Source organism: Falco naumanni, chromosome Z (assembly GCF_017639655.2).
Source record: "Falco naumanni isolate bFalNau1 chromosome Z, bFalNau1.pat, whole genome shotgun sequence".
NCBI classification, from domain to species: Eukaryota; Metazoa; Chordata; class Aves; order Falconiformes; family Falconidae; genus Falco; species Falco naumanni.
The window spans coordinates 55725638-55750998 of record NC_054080.1 but is presented as its reverse complement, the minus strand read 5'-3'; the positions used below and the strand labels follow the sequence as shown (position 1 = coordinate 55750998).

At 37.7% G+C, this 25361-nt stretch overlaps 1 protein-coding gene across 17 annotated transcripts in view; it reads left to right on the top strand.

Moving 5' to 3' along the window:
* Positions 1–25361, top strand: part of JAK2 (Janus kinase 2) — a 91756-nt gene that overhangs the window by 8708 nt on the left and 57687 nt on the right. For 6 of the 17 annotated variants that reach the window (XR_005825781.1, XR_005825780.1, XM_040580981.1 and 3 more), the window contains one exon: positions 3634–3716. The exons of 2 other annotated variants lie outside the window; for them this stretch is intronic. The gene's annotated coding sequence lies outside the window, so the exon portion shown is untranslated. 9 more of the 17 variants (XM_040580969.1, XM_040580970.1, XM_040580975.1 and 6 more) reach the window with 8 other exon arrangements.

Genomic DNA, 25361 nt, shown 5'->3' with positions numbered 1-25361 from the left:
TACTGTGTTCATAGAATCACAGAATAATTTAGTGTGGAGGGGACCTCTGTAGGTTTCTGGTCCAAACTCCTGCCAAAAGTAGGGTCAGTAGTGGTGTCAGAATGGATATCGAAGCTGTATCCAGTCAGGTCACAAAAACCTCCAGAGACAGCACATCCAGTACTGGGCTGTCCTCAGGATGACAGTCTTTCTCCGTATATCCTCTCTGAACCTCTTGAGTTTCAATTTATGCCTGTTGTCTCCCACCCTGTAGAGAGCCTGGCTCTGTCTTCTGAATAACCTCCTTGTTGGTACTGGGGGCTGCTGTTAGGTTGCCCCAGAGTCTTCTCTTCTCCAGGTGGGACAGGCCACACTCTCCAGTCTGTCCTCGCAGGGTCTGTGTGACAGTCCCCAGCTACACTGGTGGCCTTTGCTGTGAACTTGTTCCTGTTTGTCAGTGTTTTTTATGTACTGGAGGGAGGAGATGGGGTAGGCCTGGACACGGAAGTTTAAATTCAAATAAGATCTGAATACTGGCAGAGTTCTGCAGCAAAGCCAGGACAGTAGGTGGTCAGAGACTTTTTAACAACAAAACTGGGAACATTTTCCTCTCCCAGTTTATGTACAGAAATAACCATAAGATGATGAGACACCTTGGTTTTAAACCCTTGAAGGACATTGTGACCAGAAAAAAATCTGTTCAATTCAGATAATTATAGTGCTTCCCTTCGTTAATGAACTGCTCACTGTAATGAACTGTAAAATGTGTTCTGATAAATTTATTTGGTTATGTAGCGTTTCTTCACAAGTGTTGTATTTAATAATGTGAACTGTAGAGTTTTTCTTTAGTTTTGTACATGATTTTGTTACATTTCAATTTTCTAAATGCAGCATGCCAGAAATAAGTTTAAAATTACTGTCTTGAAAACCATAACCAATGTGCTTGTTAGCATAATTTAATTAATTAAAACTCAAAGTCTAGATAGAACACATTAAGTTCTGTTGCTTCTTACATAAAAATGCAACATAATATATCTTGTTTAATTAAAAAAAATAGTACAAAGAACTATTTGGCTGCTTCAGTGATTAAATATGCAGAACAACAGCTTAAAAAATAAACGTGCAAAAAGTGATTTATAGTAAATATTCTCTTAAATTTCAATTATAACTTAAAGAAGCTATTTTAAATTTATTTGAATAAATCAATTTGTCTTCCCCTCTGATTTCTGAGTACTTAATTATACATAGCTTATATGCATGTGATACTTCCCCCTGCCCCTGCTTTGGTTCTGTAAGATTCATGGACGGTTAAACTAGCTGGAACTTTTGGAGTCATTAAACTTCAACCACTTGAGACCAATGCATTCTGTTGTGCTGAAATGTCTTCTAGAGCTGGTTGCAAGGGTATGCTGATGGTATTTGGTTCCTTTATCAAGCCTGGCTTCTTGAGTACAAGTTCACAGGTCAAGTTAGTTTTAATGTTTGCCTTTCTTAGAGTTGCTCTGTAACCTTTTTGATTACAAATAAAGTTAATTGTGGAATGTAAGTTTCTTCTGTTGGGGAACATCAATGGATGAAAAATCAGTATGCCATCTTTTGCATCATGTAATGATATCTAAAGTTGTTTAATAAAAGCTTGTACTATTGATATTATTTATTCCTAAAATTATTTGATTTCTTACTGATATTTACTCTTGTTCTTGAGAAGCTGTTTATATCTGTAATGTTAGTACACTTGCCCTCTGTTTCCACTTTTTTATATTGCTTTTTAAATTTCATTTTGCTGCCTCTGTCATCAAATTAAGTTGAGTTAAAATATTGAGCTGTTTGCTTGATTATTTAAGATTAGTTTAAAAGGCAAAAGAAGAATTTTTAAGAAATCCCTAATTAAGCAAAATATCTTTGTCTTAATTATTTTCCCCTCTCTGAGAAATATATACGTTCAGAAGCAGTAAGTATGCATGTATTACCTCCACAGTGTTATTAGTTGAAGCTGTCTTTTTTTTTTTTTTCCCCCTCTGGCTCAAAATCAAATACAGAGTCTCATCTAATAGTTAATTTGTTACAATCCATTACAATGAGTTTAGCATACTTGTCTATTGTTTGGTGCAGTCTCTGTCTCATCTTGACATAACATCCAGTTACTCACTGAGCCTTTGAAGAAGGAAACAAAGCAAACAGAACTGATGGACATCCGTTTGCCATCAAAGAAATAAGAGAGGAAATCATCCTCCCTGATAACACCTTAAGGAGAAGAAAGAGAGAACAGGGGAACAAGAACAATATAAAAGCCTCCCTGGCAAAAATATACACCATGCAGCAACAGAGTTAAATGGATTTGTAGAGTCATTTCATAAGTTTACACAGAAGATGATAGAAAAAAATAAAAGTTTTTAAAAATTGTAAAAGCGGACTTTTTAATGTGAATGATAGAACACCACACACAAGATAACTCTTTTGAATCTGCAAATAGAAAAAGATGGTCTCAATCAAAGGCACTGTCGGGAGAGCATAATATGTCCTTAATGCTTCTGAACAGTTGTTTCCTGTGCTGTAAGAAAAGGAATTGTCTTCTTTTCCCACCACGGCAGAAATGGTGTTGGTTTCCTTCCTGAAAGTAGTAAAGCAAGAGATGAGTTTACAGGCAGAAGCTGGAACTCAATAGGATTCTGGAAATAAAATGGCTTAAAGTAAGGAGGGAACAAGTATATAAACAGCTTTGTCTCTTCATCCCTCCAGATGCCTCTCTTGTTTACCTTCTTACCATCTCTTGACTCTTTCTGTTTTTTCTTTCCTCCCCTCCAGAACTTTTCTGTCATGTTCCATTGCAAGTCTCCTATTGTGGGTTTGTTGCTTTCTTACATTGCTTTCTTCAGTCCCATTAATAAAAGAGTCAAGTAGGTTTTAAGATCACTTCCTGATCTTGACAGTAGTCAAGGTCTGACCTACTTGGAACCAAACTTGAGGGCCCAGATCCAGCTAAGTATTTGGTCTTTCAGTTTACACTGGTGAAACAACCTTTTGTCTTTCTGGATCAGTTGTCATCCTTAGAGTTGCTAGAGCAAGCTCCCCAGTCAAGTTTTTAGCATCTCTGGATGGGAAAATGGGAAGAAAATAAAATAACCAAAAAGCACATGACATAAAAGAAATACTAAGGTCAGAAACTATATGCTGGATACATTTGCAAGCTGGGATAAACTATATTGTCTGGGAGGTTGGGAAATTGATTTTCAATTGAAGGAGAGCTGTTGCTAGTTTTGAAGCGGAAATTAGTTTTGATTTGTTAGTGGAAGAAACAAATCGCTTGTGAAAAATTGTGAGAAGAGGCAGTTCTGTTCACCTCAGTGGGCAAGGGCGTGGTGTCGTGATTAGAATTTATTTTGAAATGTAGGGAGTGAGAAGAATCTATTGTCTGGAAGGAAGAGAGACTGGCTTGGCAGTAGACCGGATGAGAACTGATGTGTAGTCTGAAGTACAGGGATAATGGGAAGAAGTTGAAGTGTGTTATAAATGAGGGGGGAAAAAATCCCGGAGGGCAAATGGGTAAAAAGGTGTAAGAAAGTGTGTGGTTCTCTACTGGAGGTGCAGACAGTGCAAGTCCTTGTATGTGTCTTTTTAACCTTAACTGCTAATGTATATGTTCCATTATTCCAGCAGGTACAGCTTTTGGAAACTACTGTGTAATTTCAAATCTCAGTGAGGCTGATGTGTTGAGAACACAGAAGTCCTTTCTTGTGGTAAGACTTTGGAAATCTTTTGTAACCTCGGTATAGACAACTGATGTATGAAAATATCTTTGTAGGCTTTTAGGCCTGCTGTTCATGCTGTGTTCAGAGTGTCTTGCTCACTTGATTCACCATGGTTGAGGGCCAGACACTCTGTTCTATATGCGAGCATTAAAAATTCATAACTTGAACTAAAATTATCTCTAAAATAAACTAGGATTAATTTCCCCAGCAAATGCTGTATCTAACACATGTGTGCACACATTCATTAAACATTTTTCACCAATAGCTTTTTAGTTTCTTAATGTTGGAATGAGCAGAAATATCTGTTTCAGATTGTGGTCCTTTCCTGTTTAGACTGTGTGGTGGAATAAAGTAGCAGTTTTAAGAAACCTTTTTGTTTATCACATTTCTGTTTTATTCTCACAGGTGGTGTACAGGATTAGTTTGCAATTGTAATTTGTGATCTCTCCTTTCTTGTTTGTTCCTACATACTTTTATTTCCTTTTATTTTATCTGTGTAATGGGTCACGTCCTTTTGAAGGCATAATTATAATATCAGATTAATAACAGTACTAACAATGGGTAGTGAATTGTTACATAAGACTAGGACTGTTTTAAGTTACTGAAACAGTTTTATATTTATAAATACCTAATTGTACATGCATTTTTTACAGTAAAATGTTATAAAATTATGATGTTTTATATGAGACGGAATCTTTAGTAGAGTATCATTGCATGCATTTATTGGTAGTTAGAATTGTAACATGGCTCTTGGTTATAGAATGTGAGAGTTAATCTAGGTCATGATTAGAACATTTCATATGCTTTCAAAATTGAATTAGAGCATTGCAAATTTATTATTACTAATGTGACTGTTTCTGCTGGTTGCAAAACATCTGAAAAGTATTGAAACAGGCTGCCCAGGGAGGTGGTGGAAATACCATCCTTGGAGGTGTTTAAAAACCTCATAGATGCAGTGCTTAGGGACATGGTTTAGTGATGAACTTGGCAGTTGTGGGTTAATGGTTGGACTTGATGATCTTAAAGGTCTTTTCCAACTTAAATGATTCTATGATTCTATTCTTGGTGTTTAGCAAGTAGATCATCAAAGTGCTACTGTTGGACTAGTTCATGCAAAGTCTGGCTTTAGCAAATCTCATTATATGATTACAGCCATACTTAAAGTGTTAAATGGTGTGTACAAGTAATGAAAGAAATGGAAGGTCAGCTGTGGATTACACAGACTGTATGTAGGAATGTCTTTGTTAATTGTTAATTTTTCTGGTTTTTTCGGTTTTGCCCTTGTAACCTGTAAACTGTAACCTGTAACCTGTAAACCTGTAACACTGATGAGTAAAGAACATCATACTTACTGTCAAAACTACTGTGATAGACTATTTATTTGGAACATGCATGGTATCTAGACTCAGGATCAGTAACATCATTTGACATGTGCAGTTGTGTGTTTCTTTCACACAAAACAGAAGATGAAAGAACTTATGTGATTTTTAGCTTACTAATAGTGCTGGAAGTAATGAAAGTAACACTGTAATCTGAACTTGATCATGGTTTGGTAGAAATGAAATAATTTGCAGCATAGGAACATGAAAATTTTGGCAATGCTACCCCTTGGTAGCATTAAAATGAGTTTTCTGGAACCTCTTTCTAGATATGTTTTCTATATATATATATTTCTAGGCTTTGCATAAATTTCTGTGATAACTTATTTTCCCACTGGAAGTCAGTCTCTGAGAGCAGCCTGTTGGCAGATAATCCTGTCTTGTGAAGTGCAGTGGTCACACAAATAGCCTGATCAATAATTTATACTTTTAATGGATTATTTCTAGTTACTGACTTGACAGCCGTTACACAAGAAGACATTGCAGATTATCAACTCCAAAAGCAACTTGTATGCTCTTGAGTGATAAGAAAATTAAATACTGGGGAGAGCTGCCTTCTTTTGTCTTCTGCAGAAAGACAAAAAAATCCAAAAAACCCCAAACCTCTCAAAGGGGCAAAATGATCTCCTTTGAGGAGTCCTGCTGCTAGGGGAGGAGGGAGGGAATGGAGAATGCCCAAAACAAACAAAGGAAAAGAAATTTAAAGCGAGGAACTTTTACAAAATATAGAGTAGAGCAGGTGTACAGATTAAAGTGGAAAGAACAGAAGAGGGTGTGAGGTTTCTCCCTGCTGCACACCCCCCCCCCCCCCCCCCCCATTCCCCTCCTTTTTTCCTCTTGTCTTTTTGAGGGTGCGGACAGGTTTATGATGTATGAAAGAGAAGGGAAGAACGTAAAACCAGCAGAAAAAGTTAAAGGGGTTTAGCTGCCAGCATGGTTATAGTACTGCTGGACTGGAGGATCAGCTTGAGAAGCATTTTGACCCTTGCAGGCCCAGTGTAGGCAGTATATATGCATTTGTCTGGTAAAGGGAGAAATATTTAGTCACTTGTCATGCTAACACACTGGAAAAGCTTGTGAAATGATGGGCCAGTAAAGGGGGGTCCTCAGCAGCTGAGGAAAGGTAATATGGGAAGGACTGATTTGAGAGCAACTGCAGCTCTTGGAAGATAGTTCAACTACATATGGGACAGCTTTGGGTTTGTAAAAGGAAGATGTAATGACATTTCAGCTGTTTCAGCCATAGTGGAAAATACACTTGTTTCAGTGAGCGTATTGTCCATTCACCAGTCTCTGGGCACTGGCATGTGAAGCTTCTGACTGTCTAGCTCATCTAGTGGTGAGACAGAAGTTGCCCTTCCAATATGTCAGCTACTCACAAACACGTAAAGGCAAAGTATAAACAGCCACAGGTGTTTACTGGTGGGTTTTTTTGTTTGCTTATAGAGTAGAATTGCTAATAAGGTGAGGTAGGCAGTGTTGGGGGGAAGGGTTTTGACAAAGCCAGGGTGAGAAGGTAGGTCACCATTGTCACCACAAGCCTGATAAACAAGAGGAATGACATCCTTCAGCAGAAAGCACTGAGATGAGAGGGGAAAAAAAAGAGAAAGGTTAAATGTTTTGAGTACTGACGCTTCCTTCCATGTCGGGCCTAGCAGACAGGTAAGGCTGTGCTGCTTCAGCTGTGCCTGAAGAGCTCCACAAGATGGGGGGTTCAGTGCTGCAAGGATCCTCTATTGATTGAGTGAAAGGACAACTGAATTAACTAGAGTTGAGTGGCATAGATGGAGAAGGCTAGTGGGTTTGTATTTAGTCATTGTTTTGTTTCTACTACTGCTACAGTGATGAAGGGTAGGCATTAAGCTGACAAAATCCTTGCACCTAGATACACAATATTGTAGTGTTTAAAAGAACTCAAAGAAATACCATTTTAGAGTTGCATATAGGATTTCATTAAAGCATGGTTCTGTTATTTGATTGCATTCAGTATAAAATAAGGTCCATAAAATGTTAAGAACAGTCATAACTGCATATCTGATTACAGCCCTTGAAGCAGAATTTCAACTGCCTTTAAAGAGGGTCTGCAGCCAGATTGTATTTTTTTGCTCCTATGTATTTAAAAATAACCAAACATCTCTATTCAAACGGTTCTGTATTATTACTAGAAACCTAGCTTCTGATGTTTGCCTATTTTATTTAATAGTTTAAACTATGCAGCTCTTGGGACTCAAACTGAAAAATGCATTAGTTTAATATGCAAAAAACAAGTCACCAGTCAAATGTTAGGCTCCTTAATCTGACTGTACTGCTGCTTGTTTAATTTGATTTCTAATTTTTTTGCTGTCATGATTCAAGTATTGTTTCATTGCTTGGGCTTTCAGTCAAAGCCTTATGAAATCAAAATGAATTTGAATGCTTCTCCATTTTCTTTTCAAGCTATGTGGACATAAAGTATTTGAGTAAGATGTGACTCAGCTAGTAGCCAAATAAATCTAAGCAAGTTTTATGTAGCAAGAGTTTCATTTTTAATTAAGATTGGCTTCTGAGTAACTGCTGAGGTGATTAAAAGATGATGGTTCTAGACAGAAGGTACAGCCTTCTGGAGGCAATGACCAGTACATTTAGCACCCACAGGACTTGTTACTGTGGGAACATTTCTGTGTATCAGCTCTTGTTTATTATTAAAGCCTTGAAGTTCTTGGTGTAAGTTTTAACAAGCTTCCAGGTCCCAGATCTGTCTTGTGGTGTAAGCTGAGTGTTGTGAGGAGGTGTGGGAGAACTCTCGTACCGATTTCCACTTGACTTGAACCTTTCAAAGGTAACAGAGGGCTAGGGGCAGGAGGGCACAGAATGGACAGCATGAAGCAGGTTGTAGTCTTTGCTTGTATTTAGATTAGATTGTATTTAGATTGTATTAGATTGTAGAGACAGACAAATACTTTGTTGTAGTTGCAAAGGGAAGAGAAGAATTTAATCTCCAAGCATTTTACAATTGGGAATGTCTCTCACTAAAATGGATTTTCTATGAGATGATTTCATTTTATTGAGAGTACTTACTTGCTGGCTGATGTAACCATCACATGACCTGTCCTGGTGAAAACAGTGTTTTTGAATCCTCTTCTACCTTTATGTAGAATCCAAAATGGTACTGTGCATTTTCAGGGGTCAGTCTGTTGCTATGTTAACTTTTTTGCCATGTACAGATTGAATTTGCTGGCCATTGGTGTTACATGGAACAAAATACAGGTTTCTCTCATGTAGTCTAGCTAAGCGTATTGTAGAGTACTGTGAAACATCCTTTGAGTTTGAAGAAAGGGATTGTCTCATTATAAAGTTTGGTCTGCCCTGCTTAAAAAAAAATAATTATTAAATCATATGAGCCCAAAGACAGTTTTAAAAGTGAACCAGCCATTTGGTGTTTGTTTTTGTTGCATAGCAATGTTCCTGTGTAAGAGCAGAATTACGGGTTACTGTTCCTTCTTTCTCATGCAGGTCTTGCAATTGTTTTGCAGACTTCTGTGAGTCAGAAGCTCCTCCACCAAGTTCAGTGATTGTCAAGTGTGTACTTCAGCAGTAACAACAAATGTTTATGAACTAGTTTTATTCTTTGATGTAGTCTTGAATCTTTGCAAGTGTTAAGCATTTTAATATTTGTAACTTATTGTCTAATCTTCAAATTAGAATAATCTTAAACAAAATGTCTCTCCTGCAGGGACTATAGAACTATATTTCTGTTTTGGATTTCAGCCAGGCAAAATTGTCTTGATGTGTGATGACTAAGCCCCTTGGTTTAGATACATACTTTTTTATATATGAAGTATATAAGTAAAATCGAGTGTGCAGAATATTATACATGTTTGTGTATAAAGAAGACATAATTTGATCCATATGTATGGGTGGTGCTTATAAAATGTTTAGTGCTGAATTATATAGAAAATTTGTATTGAATTCATTCTGACTATATCAGTAGTTATTATAACTACTACTTTTCAGGGCATACTCAGTTATTTCTTAGGTGTAGCCTGCATTTTTCTTGGGTGTCTAACTTTTCATTTGTGTCATTAAAATAAATCTATTTTGAAAGAACATTTTGTTTGAAAGGGCAGTTATTTTGTCTAATTGTGCTGTTCCAGACCAGAGCTTCTTAGTACTAGGTCAATACTGGCATGCTGGAATGAGTCTAGTGAAGGAACTCCCAGAGATTTATAGGGATGGAGTACATGATGTATGAGGGGCTGAGAGAACTTGTGTGCTTCTATTTAGAGGAGTCTGAGGGGACATCTATCTGTTGTCTTCAGCTACCTGATGGGAGGCTATAAAGAATATGGAGCTGGACTTTGTGTCAGGATGAGAGAAAACAGACACAAGTGAAAACATTGGAAATTTTTGTTAGGTATTAAGGAAATTTTTTTCAGTAAGAGGGTGGTCAAACACTGGAAGAAGCTGTTCAGAGGGGTTCTGAAATATCCAGCTTTGAAGATGGTAAAAACTTCAGGCTGCATTAACCTTCACATTTGAGACTCTTTTTAAGTAAATTTGGTCCTAGAGTTAGTTAATAGTTAAATAATTAGAGTAATCTTAAGTTTTGGTGATGATAAAAGAGGAGTGTGGTTGGTTTTGTAGGCTTTCAAAATCACTTGAGCTGCTGGTTCAACCTAAAAGGTAGCTGTCTCTTGCAGGTAAATTTGCCTGTAAATGCATTTGGTTCAGTGGATTTTTATTTCCGTGGCATGTTTATACAACAGGTATCTCAAAGGAGGGTGTAGCTTATTAAACCCTTTAGAGTAGGAGAAAAAGCAGGCTAGTATGGATGTTGCTGCCATTTGTAGTTTTGTGTTGGTCTGTGATTAATGTCTGCTCTTGGCTCCTGCAGTTCTAAATAGTTCCGTAATTTGCGATTGAAATCGTGAATATCTGCAGTCAACATACACAATTCTTTTAGTGATAAATCCTTATATTTGAGTATATACTTCTATTAATTTAAAGTTTCTTTGCTTTTTCATGAGGTTTAAAAGGTTAAATGGATCTGTTTATGTACTGAAAAGCTACCATATAGAAGAGTTAATCAGGGACACATCCTGAAAGATAGAGATTCCTTTGAACTTCATAACTTACATGTTGTTCCCCCATGTCTTCAAAAGATTTCATTTGAAGTTACGATAATGGTAACACTCGCCTCCCCTGCTTCCACAGCTTTGCCAACAGCTCACTTATGTCAGTACTGTAAATTGTGTTGCTGATTTTGAGAACACCATTTTATGTAAGAACTTCTTCAGAACTCTGACTCTTCAGAACTGTCTGCATCTTCTCATATGTCAGCAAGATGTGTAGCATTTGTATATGTGTTTTTGTGGGTTCGGTTTTGTTCTGGTCTGTCTATTTGTGTGTGTACCACATATGCATACCTAATATCCTTAAGTGCTGTCCCTACTGCTGTTCCTGTGAGTGCGTGTTGACTAGCGCCCTATTTGAGATGCAGACTTTCCAGTTCATGCAGCTCTCTCTGCTGGTCAACCTGTATAATCAGATGTGCTTTAGTAAAAGCACAACCAGGATTTTTCCTTTACTATATGCCTGTCTTTTCCTGCTTAAGGGTCAGGAGGCCTTATTGGAGATCAGGTGCCTTCCTCTTCAAGTTCTTTCAAGATCTCTGAATACTTAAGTTGTATAATTCTGCCTCACCTCATGTTGTGTTTCACGGTGAGTCATTGTTCTTGCCAAATGGATTTGCAGTCCTGTCTAATCTCGCTGCCATGTTCTGTGCCTTCCTTTGAGAGGGAGGTGGCCTGCTTACTTTCTTTTCCTTTCTTGCCCTACTTACCTAGTTATTTTAGAATGGAGTTGTTATTTTATGATGGCTTGCCTTACAAGATGCAAAGACTGCTCATGATAGGTATTTTCTTGATGTCTGAAAGCATCTGTCAGATGTGCCACTTTGAGTTTGATTTCATGACTTGGAAGTGGACTTTTTGCGTGGCTGATAATGATTATGTGTTTTCTAAGTAGGATAAGTTACTATGATTCTCTTTGCCTTTTGGGTCACAGAAAAAGCAGATTGCCTACCCAATAGGGTGCGAGAATAACATGCAGAAAGTTTTTTTTCCTTCAGAGAAGATATGAGGGAGGTAACAGTAGAAGAGAAAGAGAAAATTATATGGGAATTGGGAACAATGTGGGATCTTAAGGTTAATCGTTTTTGGGGGGAAAGATAGCTCTAACTTAATGCTAGAGCTCAAATATGTTCCTGTCTGATGATTTCAATGTTTGAAGGCCAGAGGGATTTTCAGAACTGTCAGACATGCTTAACACCCATTGAAATCAATTAATCTTTGAGTGATTTTTATATTTTAATTCAGCTAAGTGCATGCTTGTAAACTTCTGCAAACATGGCAGAAGTTGGCCAGAACATTAAGCAGCCCAAATCTGTACTACACAATTTACAAGATAGATTAATATCTACCTGGAACATTAATCTAGCATAACAATGCCTGTCTGCATATTCCTGCAAAACATATTACTGAGATTTTTTTGTTCCCATCAACGTACCTTAGTGATTATTTCAATACAGAGTCATCTTTATCCTGAGTCTAATACTAGCCTTGTGTGAGAAATAAACACTGAATTGATCTGACAGCGTCGACAGAGGCCTGGAATCTTGTAGGTATAAAACCCCCTACAATACAGTTTTTCTCTTTTAGCATAGTACCACATAGGATTTCTAAAAGTGTAACCTTTTGTATGTCGTCATTATTATAAAAGCAGATGATCAAAATCAGTCCCATTCCATGTACTTCACTGTGCATGTTTTGTTTATTTTAGTTCTATTTGAATTGTATGCTTAGTTTGCCAAATGCTGTAATTCTCTTGTATTGGGAAAATGGATGAAAAAGTTGAATCTACTTTGCAGATTTTAAGTATCCCAATAGGAGTGTATTAGCTCTTGTTTTCTCCCTGTCTTCATTCTTCGTAGGCAGGGAAACACACATTTGTGGAAACTTGGTAGTGCTCAGATTTGTATTACTGGTCTCAAAAGGCCAGTGATTATCATCTGCCTTAGAAATTAGAACTGAATGTTTCATGCAGTTAGTTTTGTTTCAACTTGCATGAGAGGAAAAAAAAAAAAAAGAATGTGGTTGGTAGGAAATTGAAATATTGTCAGGGTGCTGTAGAAGTAAATGACGTGTGGCAATTTATACATGTTTGGAACAAAAGTAAGAGTCATTTTAAATGTTCACATAAAAATGTCCAGTTTGGTGTTAGCATTTATCACTTAGCAGGGAAGCATCTTTTTAAAGTTAAATAATTAAGGGAATGCGTTGATATATATGTGATTCATCCACCAGTCTGTTGTGACAAATGAATCTAAGACTTAACAAATGTACTTACCTAGGAGAAAGCAGTAACTCTCATATTGCTGCTCTCAAGCAGTTATATCTGTCCTACAAGAATTCCCTGAGCTTATTAGGTAGCTTTAATTCTGCAGTATTTTCCTTATAATGTATTTTTCTGGGTATAATCTGGTTTTGTCCAACTTCTCAAAAGCTCTAAACTTGGCTGAGGACTCTGCTGCATAGGTGATACACAAATCCAGAACAGAAAAATTGACCTAGACTCTACACACAAAACAGTGTACAGCAAATATAGCTAGATGAGGAGGAAGGGCAAGGGGTCAGTAATGGTCAAGTTGGCAGGCAGCATTTAACATCTTTTTAGGTTTTTGGTGGTTTTGGTTTTGTGGTTTTTTTGGTTTCACAAGTGTTTGGAGACACAAGTTCGTGGAGATGCTGAAGTGAGAGAAAGGTAAGAGTGAGAGCAGATGCTCATAATCATTTGTAGCTTGGCTGACTGTATGTTCCAGCAACACCGCTACTTCCCTGTCTCTCTGTTCTGCTTGAGAATGGCAGATCACAGAGTACCTGGCTGGAACCACAGGCATTAGAGCTGCTTTGCAGTTCTGGAGGAGCATGTTGCTACAAGTATTAACTATTCTTGTTTCTTTCATTAAGACTCTTTGGCCCTGCGACAGGTAATGTTTGTCAGTAGTTGAGACTCTAAATGCTCTTTATTTTGTCATTGGGAATATGCATAGCATATCCTCTTGTTCCGTGCTGGCTCAAGTTTATTGAGGAGTAATAGTCACTTCTACTGGTATTTTTACGAATGGCACAAACAGAAGGTTCAAAAGGTAATTTGGACATCTGTGTTAACTTGGTCTTTTTCAGGTGCTCTACTGAAAGACTCCTTAAGCCTCCTTTTTCCTCTCATGAGTCACCCCAATGGTCCAGAATTTCCCGTAAAGATCTTTTCCAATTCTTCTCATTTTCTGTCTGTTTAACATATGATTTTTATAGGTTTCCTTTATTCTACCTTCATAAGAAAAAAGTCTGCAAATGTCAGCAACAGGAGGGCAGCACTTGTAATTTCAATGCTCAAAGGCATTAGCTGCCTTTGAGGTGTCTCCTATTTACTCCCCATGCTTAAAGAGCAAGAAATGACTGAAATCCTTGGCTTAAAGATCCTACTCACCACCCCTGAGGCTCAGCAATGTGAGCAAATCCTTCTCCATCAGCTTTTTCCAGCACCCTTAAGGGATTAAGTAGATGTTGCTTGGAGTATGATAGAAGAACTAAAGAAATATTTGATAAGGATTCAAATAATAATTTCTCATTCCCTCCAGAAAGGAGAGGGGGGAAAACCCTACCCAACCACCTGTGGTGTATTGTTAACAGCAGCTCTTCCTGGTTCTTATTTCTGCTTACGTGTAGTTGTGATTTGGATACCATGGGAATGGAAAATTAATGAATTTTTTACCCTGTGGTGTGGGATGTGATCCTTACTGTATGCTCTGCAGTATGCAATTTGGTAGCCTGGGGATGCTGGGCAGACTCAGAGAACCTAAGGGAACTGGGAGAGTCCTTGGTGGGGAGTCAACATAGGATTCGTTTACTTGAGTGAGTTTGGGACCTGACTGGGGGGACCATATCAGTCAGAGATGGGAGGGGAATGAAAGAGTAATATATACTCGTTCTTACAAGTATGTAGATGCGCAGGAGATAAAGTAGGACAAATACCTACCCTTTTCCTAGTTTTCTTGATTCCTGTCCCACATATGACTCAATGTGCAATCTCTATCTTCCACTTGAACTGAGGCTCCTGCTTTTACTTGACTCCTTTCCCATCATAGAGTATGTCATCCCTCTGGTGTCTGTTGCTGCCTCCTAGCAAATAATTGCTATGAGAAGGTATTTTCTTTCAGTAGTGGTTCAAACTTCTTACCAAGTTTTCATTTGTGTTCAATTACATTTCCAAAGGTTAAAACAGAATGCTTTGGCAGAAGTCGATTGTGGCAGGATGCCTTCATTTCCTTCCTCTTTTTTGATTTTTCTAAGAATCAAATGAAGTCCAGAGTTTTGGTCATTTTCAGTAGTTACTATGTATTTTCCTGTACTTTTAAGATCAAGCAGGTCCCAGCCTGCTAGTTTTTTTTCATTTGCCTGTGTAGAATCATCTGTTTCACCTTGCATGTATTAAGATTATGCCTGTCTAGCAGTCTGCTAACTTCTAGTGGTTTTAAACAAGTTTCATTAGTTTTTAATTAGTTTTAAACAAGGTGGATTAAATGCTAAGTGACTGAGGTTATTTCAGTTAAAATTCAAACATAGTCCTGTACCCAGTTATGGGATGGTTTGGGAGAGTTTCTATTAAAGAAGCTTGGCAGAGAGGAGGAATTGGAATGGGGAAAGAGGAAAAGCAGCTGTACTTTGAGATGTTTGGACTCAGACTTGGCATACTAATCTATGCTTTTGACCTAATAATGCATTCCAAACTTGAGGACGTTCAAGCAACATTCAGGTTTTAGAGTAAGGGATTCTCAAGTCTTTGTAGAAGATTTCATGTTCTGCTGTAACTGTCAGTTTCTGATACCTGTCATCCTGTCCTCTTCTCTCTCTTGATTTCCCACCCCCTGCCAAGGATTTGCTTGTTTTTCTTGTCGCCCACTCTTTTTCTTCCTGGCAGAAACTGTACAACACATAAAATGGGCTGAAGTGTCCAGGTGTGACTCAGCTGCTGTGCTTAACAAGATATAGTCTGAGAGAAGGATAATTTGGCTTTAGGAAGTTTCCACATCATATGTAGTGGAGTCCTTCACCAGGGGAGGAATCCTTCAATCACACTGTCTTGCTGTCCACAGAAGCATGCGGCTGGAAAAAGAAGTGCAACGGAAGATTGTGTTATGCTTTACCACTTCTTATATTATTTTGGCTTTAGGGGTCTCTAATGTAAGTCTTTGTCAATTATGAGTCATCAAACTACCTTAACTTCTTAAATTCTCAAAAAGAAACCACTATACCATTTCTCCCAACTCTGACTGTGTCTGACTGTAGTGACTGACAGGATCTGTCTCAGCTTATATACTATCCATACATGTGGTCATGGTGACATATGCTGCTTATGTCAGTGGGTTGATGAGGTCAAGTGTTAAATGGTGATACTGTCTATGAACAGTTTTCAGGGGAGTGGGAGGGGAAGCATCTGCTAAATGAGATAAACTTAACTTCTTTTAGAAACCATCAGTCCTGAATGGGGGTGGAAGAATAACAAGAGCCCATTTCTGTGACCTTGTTTTATTTACTGCTTGTAGTAATGCAGAAGCATTAAGTCTACATAGTAATGGCATTTAGACTGGGTCAGTACCACAGAGCCACTAAGAATCCTGTTTCTGTTGAAGGCATATCTTGGTCACCTATGCGGTACTGAACAATAAATACACTCGTAGGTTTTGATATAGATGTTCATAGTAGTGTCACGTTTGTTACCTAATTCTCTTTTTACTGAACTCTAAAGAGTAAATGGGAATGTAAATCTTAGGCAGGATCATGGTGTTGTGTTACTCTGAGACGTGTTAAATATATTGCATCTGTGTCTTTCAGTCTTAAAGCTTTTTTTTTCCTTGGTGTGTTTTGTTTTTTTCTTAGACCTGCCCTTTGTATTGAACTCTGTGTTCAGAAGAGTTTCTTTTTCTTTCCCCTGCCTGAGGTTTCCTCTATACACTAAAACTGAAAAATGAAACTGGGACACTGTGTATTGGGGAGAGTTCAGTAAGGGTTGAGTTTTAAAATGGATTTTCTTTTGCAGTATTTAAGCAGTTTGGAGATTTCAACAGCACTTCCTTTATGGTGTTGCTTAATATTTCAACTATTTACCTTCCTTGAAAAGAATTATGAGGTAGTTCTTTCTTACAATGAAATTTGTTCTATTTATTATTTTGTGAAACAAAGAATTGTGTGTATATCTGATCTACCAGCAGCTCACAGCATGGACTTAGGCAAATAGTTTAGGCCCTTGTCTTAAGTCTGGAAAACAAGAAAGGTGACAAATGTCTTATATAAAGCACCATAGTACTGAAGTACAATGCAAACTGAAAATATGAAGATTACTATGTATTTGTTATGGGATTGTGCAGACAGGTAAAGATTACCTAGAATAGTGGAAGTGATCTGATGGCACTGAGGCTAAGTTTGTTGCTGACAGAAGTATGCTCTGTCTTCTGCAGCCAAAAGCTGCATTGTAGGGTTTTGTTTTTAAACAAATTTGATACCAAAGAATGCTATCAGTGATCTAACAAATTAAGGCGATGGTCTGGTTTCTCCTGTTATTTGGCTGGGGTTTTTTTTACATTTTCTTTATGTCTGTGTGCCAGTCAGAGGGGTGTAATTGCTCTGTGACCTTATTTGCTTTAACAAAATGAAACTCAATTCAGTTAATTGATGAATTGGCAGACAAATATCTTGATGTTTAGTTTGGATCTAGGTGTGGGTGGACTATTTCTTGCATGTACTAGTGGTCAAAGTCCTTGCTATGTACCAATTAAGAAAAAAAACCCCATCTGTTTAAAAGGTTGTTTATTGATAGGTGAGCAGATGTGGCAAGTGCTTAAGGGCAGGAGAGTGTAAAGGGATATCCATTTATAGGTACTGGAATGCTTTGTCAGAAGTGGTCTGTTCAGGCATTTTTAATTCCTGCTTAGAATTTTAAACTGGATTTAGTTTGCTAATTGGAATATACATTTAATAAATCCAATAACTAGTAGTATTTATAGTAATCTGTAGTTGGTTAGGGTTTATCTTCAGGAGCTGAAAGCACACATAAAGAGAAGAAAGACCATTGTAAATTTTAAACTTCTAGTTGGTTTTAGCAGATCTCAGCAATTTATGTTACACCTGAAAATGTATGCACAAAAATCTCTTTTAGAGTGGCTAGTTCAGCTGGAGACATCTTATTCATTGTAGTTTGCAAGTTACAAAAACCCATGGCTGTCATACATTGTATTTCAATTCTATTCTAGACTTAGTTCCAGTTTATCTGATTAAAAGTGATTTTATTCAGTAAAATAATATCAGTGAGCCTGCAGTATCTTTACAGGCCTTTTGGGAGAGGCTAGCTGTGGTTTTTATTGCATCAGGGTCATAGCTTTGTTTTTTCATCTCTTCGTTAGCCACATGTTAAGTAGTGTGGCATACACTAATATTTTTCTGCTTTGCCTTAGAAGTGGTTCTTGAGGTCCATGAAAATCTACTCCCTTGCAGCAGCTTATATCAAGCCCTGGCAGAGAGGTCTGAAATTCTTAGTTTGGCAGAGCTGAGGTGAAGCTGCAAATAAGTATGTGTAATAAGCTGAAAAGTTCTGTAGGAAACTGAAGTGGTTTGTGAGTTTGAGATTGATCTAGGAAAAAGCCCATCTTGTTCTGTTATTTAAAAAATAGCATATCCTAAATTTTGAATAGATCACCTTAGGTAGCTTTGAATTTTCCATCCAAAAGTGGGTGGGAAAATACCACCTTTAGGCAAGATTGAAACAGTATGATTTCAGACTTGGAGTGGCATCTAGCAGGAAGAATTAATGTGTCTTGGTTTGCGTTACTGAGTCAATACATCTGCAGAACTTGCTGTAGAGTCTGGGAACTCATCAGAGATTGAAATGTACATGAAAGCCCTAGACATAAGGGCTCAGAAGCAAAGCTTATGTTGGAATTTGATTTATGTACTGAGAGACTTCAGTGTTCTAAAGTTTTTTCTGGTTTTCTGTCATCAGATGGACTTTTAAAACTAGTTGAGTAATTGTTCAGTAGGCATTTTGTAATGAAACCTTTTCTAAACAACTTACCAGTGTAAAAATACTGTCATTCTATAAATGTGTCATCTTTATTTTATAATGCCTTCTCATAGAGGAACTGATACTAGCGCAATCTATAGCAGCAGATTCTGAAATCCAAAAGAGAACACCGTTATCTTCTCTGATCTTCTGTGTATCATAGACCAGTTACATTTCAGCTTTCTTCCGCCACCAAGTTCAGTAACATGAGTTTATCTAAAGGCTCTTTTGTAATAGTGCATCTAACCATGACGTTTTAAAATCAAGAAATACAGAATTTACTGCTTTCTTGACTGTTTGTTCTGGTAGTTTGATATTCTTGTTTCTGAGAGAGAGGGAAAAAATGTTTGTTTCAAATTTGTATTTATTCTACAACCATTATATCCCCTATTTAAATCATTATTTGCTTTTCCATTATGTTTTTTTCTTGACTCCATGTCAGATAGTGTGTTGGAGACTTTTGATCTATTGGGTCACAATTCTCATGTTCTTGCTTTCTGCAATTTCCATGTGCTTTTTTCAGATAAAATATCAAGAATAATGAAAAAAGTTTTGTGTCATTCTTATTTCAGAACTTGGGGAAATACGCAATATGAGTATAGGGAGCTCTTTTTAAGTGTGTCTTAATTGGGAATATTTCCTTTCTCATTAAAAGTAAAGCATACAATTGAACTGCATAATCCTACTTAAAACAGTTCTGTAACTACTGGACACATGACAATATGACTTCTCTTTAGGGAGGGGAAGCACCAGTCTATTTACTTTCTTTTTTTCTTCTCCCCCCCCCCCCCCCCCCCTTTTTTTTTTTATTCTCCCCCCCAAAAATTACAAGAAACCACACAATATTTGAAATATTACATTGTGAAGATATGGTTGTCTTAACTGAACTTTTCTTTTTCCCTGTGATTTTCATTAGAGTTTTGCAGAATCTCTGCTAATGGTACATTTTATGATGAACTTTTGTTTACTTTCAGAGCCCTGGGGTTTTTTGCTTTCATTTTTTTCTGACAGTCTGTGTTTATGGAGATAACGTGATCTTGGCACAGCATGTAGTGCTATATCTTTGCAAAAGCTGGCTGGTATTTCAGATAGGGAACAAGTGGAGAGCTCTCAGGCCATTGATGATTAAGGAAGCATTAAGTAAGCTATCAGGCAAGTACATTTTCCTGAATTAAAAAGATAAAATGTCAACATTGCTATCATAAATTATTCGACAATATGAAACATTAAAATAGGGTTTAAAAAAAGAATGTATTCCTTTTTGAAAATACTTCAACCCTTCTATCAAAGAATAGCATGAACTGCAATATTTATATATATGGTAATTGAATTCTAAATCATTATTTGATAGGCTTGTTAATGCCTTTGTGTAGTTTTGGGTTTTAGAGTATTAGTATTTAAACTTCCATTAACAGAAATGGGTTGATTCCAAATATTTCTGTGGCACTGTCTCACAAGATTATTGCTTGGATGTCTCAGAGGGTCTTTTTTATGTTTTGTTGTATCATGTTATGCGACCAGGCCATTGTTCTGTAAGGGTTTGTAAGTGTGGTTCAGTTCGTGCACAATGCCCTTTTGTAGCTAGCTGTGTGGAATCTGTATGGGATCTAAGTTGGGGGGCAAGGAGGGAGGTGTTGTGGTTTTGGTGGGTTTTGGGGGTTTGGTTTTTTCTTGGTTTCTGGGTTTTTTTTAAGGCAGGTTTTTTATTAGCTGTTTAAGAGCTTCAGGCTCTAATCTGGCCTAGGTTTTGAGCTGCTTCTGCAATACTTAAATAAAACTTTAAAAGTGCAAGACTTTATATATAGATTACATTGTATGGAATTATGTTTTCTACAAAGGAACATTATTTAAGGTTAAACTCTTCTAAATAGTATTAGTGTTCCAGGTTTTTGTAACTGGTGTGACGTTGTGAAGAGCTAGCTTTGGTTCCTCTTCACAGCTTCAAGCACTTTTCCAAACTGAGCAGGCAGGGAGGGGAAACCATACCAAAACCCCCTAGAAACCCTACACCTTGAGGAGGGAATTTGTATGTTAAATTAGCATCAGGTCTGGCATATTGATACACAGTTTCTAAACTGGAAGCTGAAAAAGCAAGGTAGGCTGAAAATGAAGAGAGTCTTTCTGGAGAGTCCAAAGGAGACACTGGCACCTACTGCCCTTGGCTGTTCAGTAGAGATTGCTGATTAACCCTGACTTAAAGGTTATCCTGTTTGCATGCTGACAGTTATTTCAGCAAAGGGCTAATTTGCTGTGTTTTCGGATTCTCTTCAGATAGTGTAAAAGCTGGGACAGAAGGAAGGGAATAACTTCATTTATCCAGATGTTTTCACATTTTTGATGACTCACATATACTAGCCTTGCCTTCCCCCACATTTTTCACTGGGAAATGTTAGAGGAAGCAGGGTCGTGCGTGTTTTATCATGCAGCATATTATGCAGTGTTCTTTTCCAAGACCACTTTACCCTTTGCTTTTGTCAGGTGGTGAAAACTGAGAGAGGAAAGAAACCAAAGAACACAGAGAACAGCAGGGTGGACATCACAAATATTGTGAGGAACGTAGTGGATCTTTTTTTGTTTTCTCTTTTTGGAGGCAGAAAAGGTGGTTGGGGTTGTGATTATAATCTCCATGGTACTTTAGCCTGTATGGTAAATTGTAAAGTGTACTTTTAATCTCTAAAGGTAGATGTTTGGAAGTTTGACAGAGAGGAGTAGTCTCTGTCAGATGTTCTGGTTGCTGAAACTGGAGACACCTTTTTATGTAGAGTAATATGGCAAAGAGACATAGAGATACTGTTCTGTGCAATTATTTCTCACTATACATAAGGTGACTGCAAATTTCTTTAATCCATCTTTGAGGTTTGGGTAACAGGGTTTTTTTAAGCTCTTCTGATACTTGGCCAGTAATCAGGATCTTTCTGTATTTAATTCATTCCTGTTTCACACCCCCCATCCCCCCCCCCCCCCCCCCCTTTTTTTCCCTGATGATGTTAAATTCAAGCTGTGTTGGAAGAGAATGAGCCACAAAAGTGGCTTAACCCATGGAGGGGAAAGGTGGTTTTTAAATGTTGTTTTGACACTTTGTCTTGTCTTTGGTTCTTCATCCTCCTGTGCACCTCCTCCTTGCCTGCAGGAGACTAGTAGTGTCACTGCCCTTCCCTCTGCCACATAATTACTCCCGGTTTGGGGGAAGAAAATTCTAGCTCTTCAGCCCTCGTGAGTTTCTGCAAACAGTGTAAACACCACATGACAGTTACTGTAGGGGCAGTAGTTTTATTAACCTCTGAGGAGGGAAGTTGCCAGACTGGGGAAGTGAGATAAGAGGGCAAGAAAACAGAGATGACAGAATTCAGAGGGAAAGTCCAGATGGGTTTAACTTTTTAAAATCCATGTCTCAGGAAAACTTCCTGAACAACCACAAACTGGGTAATTTATCCTAATAGCCAATGGCAACTGGAAAGAGTTATGTCTGTTTTCCCTCACAGAAACATTTGCTGTGAGAAACCCTTTATCTTCTGCAAAGGAAGAGAACCTTGTATTTTCTACCAGGATATAACTCCACTTGATTAAACTGTTGCGTTGTTATTTGCCTGGAAGATACCTTTTTTTATAGACTCGGCTCTAGCGCACTCCCATAGCTGAAGAGGATAAAGAACTTTATTGAAGGTCTGACACCCTTCAGAAGTACCAAACTATGGCAAGTGGTGGGTCTTGGCAGTGCTCTTTCTTCCACAGTTAAAGCTGTTGAGAGCAGACATTTACCTGAGAGATCCCTGCCTGCCACAAGAAAAATGACAGGTCTTTGGAGGCTGAGAGACAAGTAACAGTTTTGAAGCCTTTTCCATTGTGATACAGCTGGTGTCTGCTGTGCTGCTGTTCAGCGCTCTGACTGCAACATGGAGTGTGTATGACTTCTGATAACTTCCTGTAGCCTGCTTGACAGCATCTACTAAACTGGCATCTGTTTTGCATCTGTTGGGCGCTATTTGTTGGCCGTGCAGTACTGTAGCAACAACTGTTGGTTCATGTTTTGGCAAACCCCTCTTTGGTTGTGGTACTGGGAATTGCATTTGGAAAAGGATACCTTGCTTTCTTCAAAAGTGTCTTTTAGCATGGCATCCCCACTATCTCAATCTTGCAATGTTTAAGAAAGCCAAGCAATTTGACAGACTGCTTTGCTGACGTTGCTGTTGTACTTTTGCTTTTGTTTACACTTTCGATATTTATTTTAACTTAATGAGTATAGCTATAACTGTCATACATATTCTCTAGAGGTCATTGAAGAGGTTTTTGCCTAGATGGTGTTTTCAACAAAAATGCCTTTTAATAGAAATTTTTTTTTTCTGTTTCAGTGGTGAGTTAGAATATATTTTATATTTCAAAATGTGATTTTTTTTTTAACCCATTTTTATTGTCTTTTAATGTCTTGTCAATTCACTGGTAGTTGTTTTTAAATAGAAATCAGTGCTTGGATTGTTCAATGTAGGGCAGTGGTTCTGCGTTTTCTGTAACCAAAAGCCAAAGGCAGAATGAGACAAGTAATGAGCAATCCTCAGAAACACTTTTTACATTGACTTAATTCATTCCATGCACACATGAGCATTGGAAACTCCTTTTTTAGGTCTTTTTGAAAGAAATCAAATAATCAATTTAGGAAGACCTATGTGCTACTAATTAACCCTTATTTATGGTCTGAGTTATAAAGCAGAATTCAGTTTTCACTACAGTTCACAAAACAAAGTCTAGTATGATGTGGCATATTTGTGAAAATATCACTTAGTCCTAATTTTGCTGTTGTCATCTTTTATTACATCACTTTACAAGAATTTGAGATATACCGGTAAAGGAATCATGGAAAATCAGTGACATTTTTCATGCTTTATACAAAAGGTCTTTCTAACCCATAGTGGCTACTTTTCCTCTGTGCATACAAGGCTGTGCAGAATAATAGTGAAGGCTGTGCAGAATAATAGTGGCCCTGAATGGACTGAGGATCCTCACATGCCACTGTCTTGGGAGATAATCTTTGCCAAAACAATTGGGCAACCATTTGAATTGCTTGGAAATTTTCTGATGAAATAGTCTTTTGCTGAAATTTATCAGCATGGTGAAATTGAAATGTTTTGCAGATATGGACCAACTTGTCAAAGTTCTGATGGAACCTAAGCAGAGCTGTTGCTTGTAGGCAGGTCTTTCATTTTATTGCTTTTCTGGCAACTTACCTACTTGGCAGGTTACTGTGGTTCTGCGGCTTCTATGATACATTGTCCTTTCCCAACAGCACCCCCAATTAGTGTTCTTCCTGCGATAAGCTAGAGCAAGGGCTTCATTCTGTTATGAAGAAGTAAGAAATCATACTATTTTTTTTATTTCTAATCAGAATGAAGAGATTACAATCCTTATATTAACAGCTTCTATCCACTTAGTCCCTGTGTATTGTGCAAGTGGATCAAGCCAGGATCATTACTCTTTCCTTGTGCAGAAGTTTATGGACTCTTGCTGAACTGCTGATACACGCAGTGGTTTGCCAAGTGAAAACAGTAAGCAAACGTTATCTTTACCTCTCCAGGTTTTTTAGCATGTGTTTTGTCATTGATATGTTAGTCTGTCATCTTGCTATTGTATCTGCTTGCTACCATGTGCATTCAAATTTTGATATATTAAAAATCCTTGTGTGATACTAATGTATGGTTGATAAAATGGGAAAATTCTTTTGGAGTCTTTTTGCAGTTTTTTGGTTTTTGTCTCTGTATTCTCCCATTACTACTGACTACTGTAAGACGTGTTAGCACTTTTTGTGAGTCTTTCCTAGACTCTTACCTACAATCTTAACCATCTACCTACCATTACTTACAAAGGCTTTTGTAATTGTTCTTTACAATGTTGATTCAAATTCCTTGAAAGAAGGATGGAAGCAGATGGCAAGTGCACATTTTTGTCACCTTCAGTTTACTCAAGATGTCCTAGTCTACTGGCAACAAACATGTTGAGTTGTTGGGAGACAACCTATATCTTCAGGGCCTTACTTGTCAACAGAAAATGCTTTTATGGTCTTTCTCCTCTTGCTAGTAAATAGAGTATTCAAGATAGTGACACAGGCACAATAAACACTCACTGTATAGGAATTGTGAAGGCTTGCTGAGATGTGACTGTTTCGGGTTTTAGAGCCTCCTCTGCGTAACATTCTGTATTGTGTATTTTGCAGATAATGGCAACTTGGAGAAGACTGACTAATTTAGTTTGACAGAGTTTCATTAGACTTAGTTAATTTTGAAATCGGTCATTTAAATGCTTGCAGCTGCCAGAAACATAAGCTGGTGTAGACTTGAACAAATAGGAGGGAAAGAGGTAATGGGGGAGCTAGGTTGCTGGCAAGATAGTGCACTGTCAGGTTGGTGTAGCTAGGAATGTAGGTAATGGTTTGTATATGAACTGAATGGTTTTATAAGGTATTGATCCAGATCCTATAAATACATATGTCTATAAATGTGTGCAGAAGAAAAAGTGGTTGACTCTCAAAAAAACCCAACCAACCAACCAAAAAAAAAAAAGTAGGGAGATGTTACTATAACCACTGTGAACCTGTTCAGCTTGGAGTTTTTAATATCCAAATTGCCTTGCTTTTTGTCCAGAGCTATAAGCTGCTCTTTCATAAGCAAGTGATCATTGATCCATTTGTCATGTGAAGAAGAATAGACTTGATATTAGACTGCTTTATCCACTTTTTGCATTTGAAATGCAAGCTGCAGTGTCACTGAGCTTATTCAAAATATCGTGACCCTTATTCCACTGGGCTCTGCTAAGCAGAGAATAGAAGTGATTTGCGTCCTTAGCTTAACCTGCTTTGTCTCATAAGTTCAGTAGCAGCTGTCTCATATAGCTAATGATGCTACACAGTTGATCTGGGGTTTATGGAAAAACTACATAATTAACTACAGTCAGGTAAATCTTCATGCAGTTTTGTTCAAAGTCAAGAGCCTGACTGGCAATGATGAATGCAAGGCAGTTCTGAGCATGGAACAGTATGTTTAAAATAGAAAATAATTTGATTTAGAATACCCAGCAATGCCTCTTAATTTAAAACCTGCATGTGCAGGTGGTTGGT